General features: G+C 39.3%; 1 long non-coding RNA gene across 1 annotated transcript; it reads right to left on the bottom strand.

The window, feature by feature from the left end:
- Nucleotides 1-4,841: 4,841 nt before the first annotated feature.
- LOC146716849 (uncharacterized) lies at nucleotides 4,842-5,694 on the bottom strand. The gene is made up of 2 exons (XR_014922316.1): nucleotides 5,493-5,694; nucleotides 4,842-5,290 (listed from the first exon to the last, which is right to left on the bottom strand). It is a non-coding gene; the product is annotated as an uncharacterized LOC146716849 (long non-coding RNA).
- Between the last annotated feature and the right edge of the window lie 1,560 nt (nucleotides 5,695-7,254).

Here is a 7,254-nt window from a genome sequence, read left to right as displayed (position 1 = left end):
CCACTATGGTACCAACTTGAGAGCTGAAATGACATTCAAATGCATAAAGTGAATATTACACATACCACCCCTGGTGTGGTGGTATGTGTAATATTATGTGTGCTCTGAGACTATTCACTGAGCCTGGGTCTGCTTGAGGTTTCCTTTCTGTTGAAAGGGAATATTAACACCCCAGCCTTGGCAAAGTGCCTGCTCAAAGGGGTTTGTGGGGATTCCCCCTTTAAAATTGTAAGTGGTTAACCATTTAACGGGGGTTAACTTTATAACACAGTTCATGATGATTCTGCTTGTTGTGAATTTCATGCTGCAAAAAGGCTAATTAAGGCCCATGTTGTTTTGAAGTGACAAATTAATTTGAACATAAGGGCAAAATACTAATGGAGCAAACAGTTTTTCCTTGACCTAAAATGTGTACTGAGAATCTTCATAAATCAAATGACAAGTGATTGAATTAATGGAACATATGGGTAAAATGATGGTAAAATATAAGTTATACAGCAAGGGTCGCTAAAGAGAAATAAAAACATTATCTAATTCCTTTTCCCCCTCTAGAGGGGCAGAAGACCTAGAGGGCAGATATTGGAATGTGTTAGACACCATCATCATCACTCATCAATATTTTTCCAAGAATGTCTTTCATCCCTTCAGCAGAGATTTACCGTAGACAATATCAGCTGAAGGGATTCTGCGTAAACAAAACCATCCTGCTATTGACGTCATCAATAAAATGTTATTAATCTTCATTTCTCTTCTTTTTGCATGTGTTTTCACACAAATTATATCCTAGCCTTAACCCTCTGCAAACGTTTTCACGCCAGTTGTTATAAAAATGTTAAAATCAGAGAATCACAGAATGTACGAAATCCAAAAACCTGAAACATGTCTAACTCACTTTAAGAGCTGGAAGATAAAATACTGTTGTTGTTTTTTTCAGTGAGATACAAGGTCCATCTCTTGTAACCATTTTAATGCATAGTCACATCAAGATCTGAGAAGCAAATTAATGGGTTACACGGTATTTACTGCTTTCCTTCAGTCAAACTAAATCAGATACACAGAATTTATTCCTCATTGACAACAAACTGTGATTAAAAAACGCATTAAAACAAAACAATGATAGCAGTGGTATTTGGGTAATGTATGGGTAATGATGTGGTTCTATTCAGATATCTCTGAGGAACTGGTCGAACTCCACTCTCTGCTAGAACCGGCGACTGATATACAGCATTCTGCCATCGGGAGCTCTGAGGAAGCTGGGTCGACAAGCCCAGTGCCTACTGTTTCTGAAGAGCAGCAGCAATTGGTTGATCAAACAGCAGAAGCTCAGCAAGAAGAACTGATGGAGTTCTTCATACTCATTCTTCAGAGTATGACTCTGTTTCATCAGGATCCCTGACAGATACTCCAACTGTGGACAAGATGACAGTCCTAGATTCCTGGGAATTAGGCCTCACTCCATCCCCTGAGTTCCCTCAACTGATTCCACCGTTTGGAAGTGATGATGATATTCTGACCCTGACAGTCCCGGCCAATGATCTGTTACATGAGTTGTGAGGCAGCCGGCGATCTCAAGGAGGGGGTATCAGAAGAATGTGAGAGTCTCCGGCATGTTTGTCACAAATGGAAATAATGGAAGTTGTTGTGTCTGTTAAAGCGTAAATCAAATAAAAAGAGTTGTGTATGCATTGCATTGCTAAAAGATTAATAAAAAACCATAATGTGTGTATGAGTTAAACGGTCCTTAAGACATGAGAAAAAGGAGAAGTAATTTCTGTTTAGAGTTATTAGGGAAGTTGAGCTGCAGCATTGTTGGGTGGAGTGGAAGAAAAAGAAATGCACCAAAACTGCAAGTCATGCCAGTGCGTCAAAGAGCAAAGGGGGGGGGCCAAAGGAGGAACATGACATGTCCATAGATGGTGTTTTCGTCCGGAAGATGTCTAGACATGTCTGGACAGGTCCGTAGAGGTGTATAAAGATGGGAGGCAAAATCAGAGAGGGGCTTTTTCCCTCTAGTCCCCAGCCAGTGAGTAGGTTGAGAAGAGACTGAAGATCCGCGGTGAGAAGACGAGCGAGGGACAGCAAGAGGAGGAGTCATAACCCTTCACCGGGGATCGACTGATTGGGTTGTGAATTTTGAACTGCCTACTCATCATATGCTGAGTTAGGATCGGAGTCAAGAAGGTGAAGACGGGGAGCCTTGTACTGGGCTACACTTTATCTTTCCTTTGGACTTGGCCAACACAGCGGGGAGCTGGATTCTATCAGTGTGCACGATGATCTTCCTTCCCTCCTAAAAGAAGACCCACCTCAACAACGGTTGTAGTCATTTAGCAACAGAATAGTTAGGGTTAATATAGTGTGATAAATTGATTATTTGGATTTGACTGATTAAATTGATTAAATTGCAATTGAGCTGTTTGCTAACCCCTGCTGAAATCTTGCTTCAATAAAAAATTATCTATCTGCATTCAAAGTCAGAATTGTGGACATTCATTCTATTACTTCCTTAAAACAGTAAATGGATGGGACTCTGACCCGAAGGATGGAGAGCTGGTCCAGACCACCTGTACAGGGGTAACTGGGATCTAACACTGAACTTAAGCCATCAGTTTGACCACTGACTGTAAAAAATTAAGCCAGCAAGGTATTAACAAAAGACATTTTTCAGGATCAGAGAATCACAGAATGTATGAAATCCAAAGATAAAATACTGTTGTTGTTGTTGTTGTTTGTTTGTTTTTTCAGTGAGGTACAAGGTCCATCCCGTTTATTTATGCTTTGGGTTTTGATTTTCCTTATACAATCTATTTGTTATGATTATATTTCAGTTCTAGTCTGTATTTGCTATTGTTATAGTCTTTGTCACAGTATCTGTTTGTTCTCCACTAGTATTCTCCCAGTGCTTCTATGGTTACTTGAGACTCTTGGACTTTAGTTAATGTTTTTAGGTTTGTTATTTGCTGATGTTTTGGTTTTCTGGCCTTGTTCGCAACCTGCCTGCCTGTCTCACAGTCTGGCATTTGGGTGCTTTTCCTTGCAAATTATGACATACATACATCACTGCGAAAATACATTATAGCTGTTTATTTTTGCTTTGCTATACTCTGACCGACTTACACAAGGCTGATTTTTTTTTTGCGTGTAATACTTTCCTTTTTCATATTTCCACAAAGATTTCATACCACTTTCTCTACAGCTGGCAAAGAGAAAGAATCACAGACTTTCGGTACATATTTTGATACACGGCTATTTTGTAACATTGCATTACAGAGCAAGGTAATGCCGGGAAATTATAATTCTTGTGCATGTGAAGAAAGAATACTTAACAAAACTGCTGAATGACAGTCATTTGTCTTATAACAATATAAAGTTTTAATAAGTGTCTTGCAGGGTATCCATCCATCCATTCGCTTCCGCTTATCCTTTTCAGGGTCGCGGGGGGCGCTGGAGCCTATCCCAGCTGTCATAGGGCGAAAGGCGGGGTACACCCTGGAAAGGTCGCCAGTCTGTCGCAGGGCTAACACACAGGGGCAGACAACCATTCGCACTCACATTCACACCTAGTGGCAATTTGGATTATCCAATTAACCTATCCCCACAAGTTGCATGTCTTTGGACGGTGGGAGGAAGCCGGAGTACCCGGAGAGAACCCACGCAAACACGGGGAGAACATGCAAACTCCACACAGAAAGACCCCGGCCTGATGGTGGAATTGAACTCAGGACCTTCTTGCTGTGCAGCAACAGTGCTAACCACCGTGCCACCGTGCTGCCGTCTTGCAGGGTAATTGTGTTAAATTTGTTAGTTTACTTCATAGCTCTTTAGTTTGAAGAAACTCAGTAACCTAAACGGGTATTTGTGTGTATAAGTCAGCCTTTCATACAGTTTTAAATATACAGATTACATTGCTACTAAAATTTATTAATTATTATACCAATTAAAATATACAGTTCAACAAATTTTACAATTTGTTTGGCAGAATCATTGGCACTGCTTGGACCATGAGTCCTCTGTGCTCCCTTACTGTAACATAGGCTATATGCAGGCCTTTTTGTCTTATTTAATGTCAATGCCTCTCAGAGTCCTTAAACATTTAATATCCGCAAGGAAGGCAAAGCTGCTATTGACAAAGAATGAGTTAGTGGGTATCTGCAAGTGTGTGTAAGCACACATCAGCTTTTTGCCTTCTATAACCATGTTGCCTTGACAACCATGCTTCTGTGCTCTTTGTCCTTTGTCACTGTGCATAGTGGCAACAGGATGAAATCATTTGTCTGATCAAGGTCATTCACAAACACAAGAGCAAATCTCATAGAGAGAATGAGCTGAAAATTCAGAATTTTACACATTAAGTCTGCAAGTAAAGTCTTAGTATGGTGAATAAAACCGTAATTTTTGATAAAAGCCTTTGATGACATTTATGGATGTATCACTTAAGGACTCCCTGGTGTCTGTTTTGTATTACTGCTTGTCTCTATTCACAAGGGGAGGCTTGGAAATCTTTAGGGGGCTGTGCTCCTCTAATCCCAGAAAAAAATGAAATATGGCAGTAGCAAGTGCCTAAAGCAATTAACAGAAAAGAAAAAAGCCAGAAGTGGCCATTGGCAAATTGGAGGGTGACATATGTCTGTTAAAAAGAGCATCCCAGTGAGACAGTTTGACATTTGAGTCCAGCAGACTGAAGTTTGTTTGCACAGTCTCATCAATTCAGTGTGGTGTTCAAGGTTGTGTCTAGATACACAACAGTACAATGTGCATGTGTGTACGTGTGCTAGAATGTTTGTGTGTGTGTGTGTAGCAGATGTGAAATGGTCGACTGCGTTGTGACAACAGACACGGACTGGCTGGAAACAGGGTTTATTCCTATAAAACAGAGTGCAGCAGCAAAATCAGTGTCACACAGCGGCAGCAGGCTTCTCCTCACCCAGTGTGGAGTCCGTACAGCTCTGCTTGCATCATATAAAAGAAAATACAACTTATCAAAATAATAATTTTCACAACCGCCACTTCAAAATCAAATATTACAGTGGGGTAAAACAGAGACAATTATGGAATCACTAACAATAACGTATAACATTCAAATTCCCATTAAAATAGGTCAATTGCATAATACATATTCAAACAACTTTTTAACTCTTCCCAACATGGCTGAAGATACTGCTCAGAGCACAGCCTCGGGACATGAGCTCATTATACACATAAAACAAAAACTACACATTTACACATACCTATAAAACAGAGTGCAGCAGCAAAATCAGTGTCACACAGCGGCAGCAGGCTTCTCCTCACCCTGTTTAACACAAGTCAGTTCCACACAAACGGATGATACAACAGATAAAGCGCAGTTCCAAATATCATTTTTCTCACTCAAAGCGATTGAAAACACTTTGAGAGCTTTTAACCCTAGGAGCCAATACTTAACAAAGACAAATACACCGAATTTATATGGATAATTTAGTACAGGGAGAAGAGCTACAGAAAGCGTGCCTCACCAGTGTGGAGTCCGTACAGCTCTGGCTAGGAAACCCCACACCCGCAATGTGGCCGCAGGTGGCGTTACACTGATTAATGTCCCACTTCAACAATAACACACGGAACCTTAGTTCCACAAAAATAAAGTTCACACAATAAAAAAGTATAACCTATGTACAATACAGTTTTGAGAATGTTCACAATTCGTACATTATATCTCAGCTACATGTGCGCATGTGGGTATTTATTAAATTCACGTTTGGATTCATGTGCTTGGACTCACAAGCGTTTTAAATCATTTTTATGACTTGTTTGTCTCTACACTCTGCTAAACTCCTTAGCAATAATGGTATACAGTCAGTATAAAAACTATCCTGCAATTACAACTGCTGGATAGTTACATCTTTCCCAGTGCCAAAGTGCTTTCAAATAGATATAAGCAGGTGGCAACCTGGAGGTGTTGTTGAAAATGTAACATGGGGTACTTGGGAAGAAGACAAAACCTTGGCTTGATGATCAACCTTTCACTTTTGAGTAATGAGGCAAGTAAATCATATCACATTTACTTTAAATCTAAACTTCAAACTTGAGAAAATGCTCAGCTTGCATTGTGGAATATTTGAGTTTCTTTCCTAAATGATGATTTAATTTATTAATGCCAATAAGTTATTCAAACCTGCCTGGTCCTATGTGAAAAAGTAATTGCCTCCTAAACCAAATAACTGATTGTGACACTCTTTGCAGCAAGAACTAAAATCAAGCATTTGCAATAACTGGTAATGAGTCTTGCATATTGCTGTGGGGGAATTCTGGCCCACTCTTCTTTGCCTTTTTTTTCTTTTAAATTTAGTACGCTGGAGGGTTTTCCGGGATGGACAGCCTGTTTAAGGTCATGCCAAAGCATCCCAGTCCAAGTTAATTCTAGACTTTGAGAGGTGAACTTGCTGGTGGGTTTCTGATCATACTCCATAATTCAAGTTAAGATGGCCATTCTCCTTCAACATTTTCTAGTAGAGAGCATAATTCCTGGTTCTACCAGTAATGGCAAGAAGCCCAGATCCCAAAGCAGCAAAGGAGCCCCAGACCATCGTGATGATGTTATTTTTATGAAATACTGTGTTAGTGTAAATGCAACAGGACTCAAACCTTTCATAAAATTTCACATTTTGTGTCACGAGTCCACAGATTATTTTTCATAAAAGTTTTAGGAATTGTTTTTTTTATTTTTTTTATTTATTTTATCAAAATGTGAGATTAGTCTTTCTGTTATTTTTGGTCAGCAACTATGGATACCTAGTCTTAATGTTATTTTGGGTTCTTTTGTGAGTCATCAAAGTGCACCTGAAGTAATTTTGGAAGGCCTGTACACTCCTGGAATGTTTCACTACTTTTCCAGGTTTTCTCCATTTGTGGATAATTTATCTGCCAGATCCTTATACATAGCTTTGTAACCCTTTTAACACTGGAATCACCATTGTTCCAAACTCCCTATTACTGCAGGAGGGGTAATTTTGACCCCTCCTGCAACAACAGCAGTAATGGCAAAAGGAGTAATTTCTTAAATTTAAGTTGTTAATTTTCATCTAATTTTTCTTATTAAAAAAAAAGCATTTAAGATGATTTTTTTTAGGGGTTTTATTAGTTTAAAAAAATGATTTACAGATCATAAAGTAAAATTCAGACGGGTGACTGGGCAACTCTTTCATTCAGTAGCTCATGCTATATGGTATAAGCGGACATATTTTTTATTTATTTTGATCTGACACACTGCAAAATTCAGAA

This window comes from Copadichromis virginalis, linkage group LG2, assembly GCF_057382275.1.
Source record: "Copadichromis virginalis isolate Kocher_CV1m ecotype Utaka linkage group LG2, C_Virginalis_male_GT1.1, whole genome shotgun sequence".
Classification (NCBI taxonomy): Eukaryota; Metazoa; Chordata; class Actinopteri; order Cichliformes; family Cichlidae; genus Copadichromis; species Copadichromis virginalis.
Note: the sequence above shows the minus strand (reverse complement) of the source record. Positions and strands in the feature narration are given on the sequence as shown.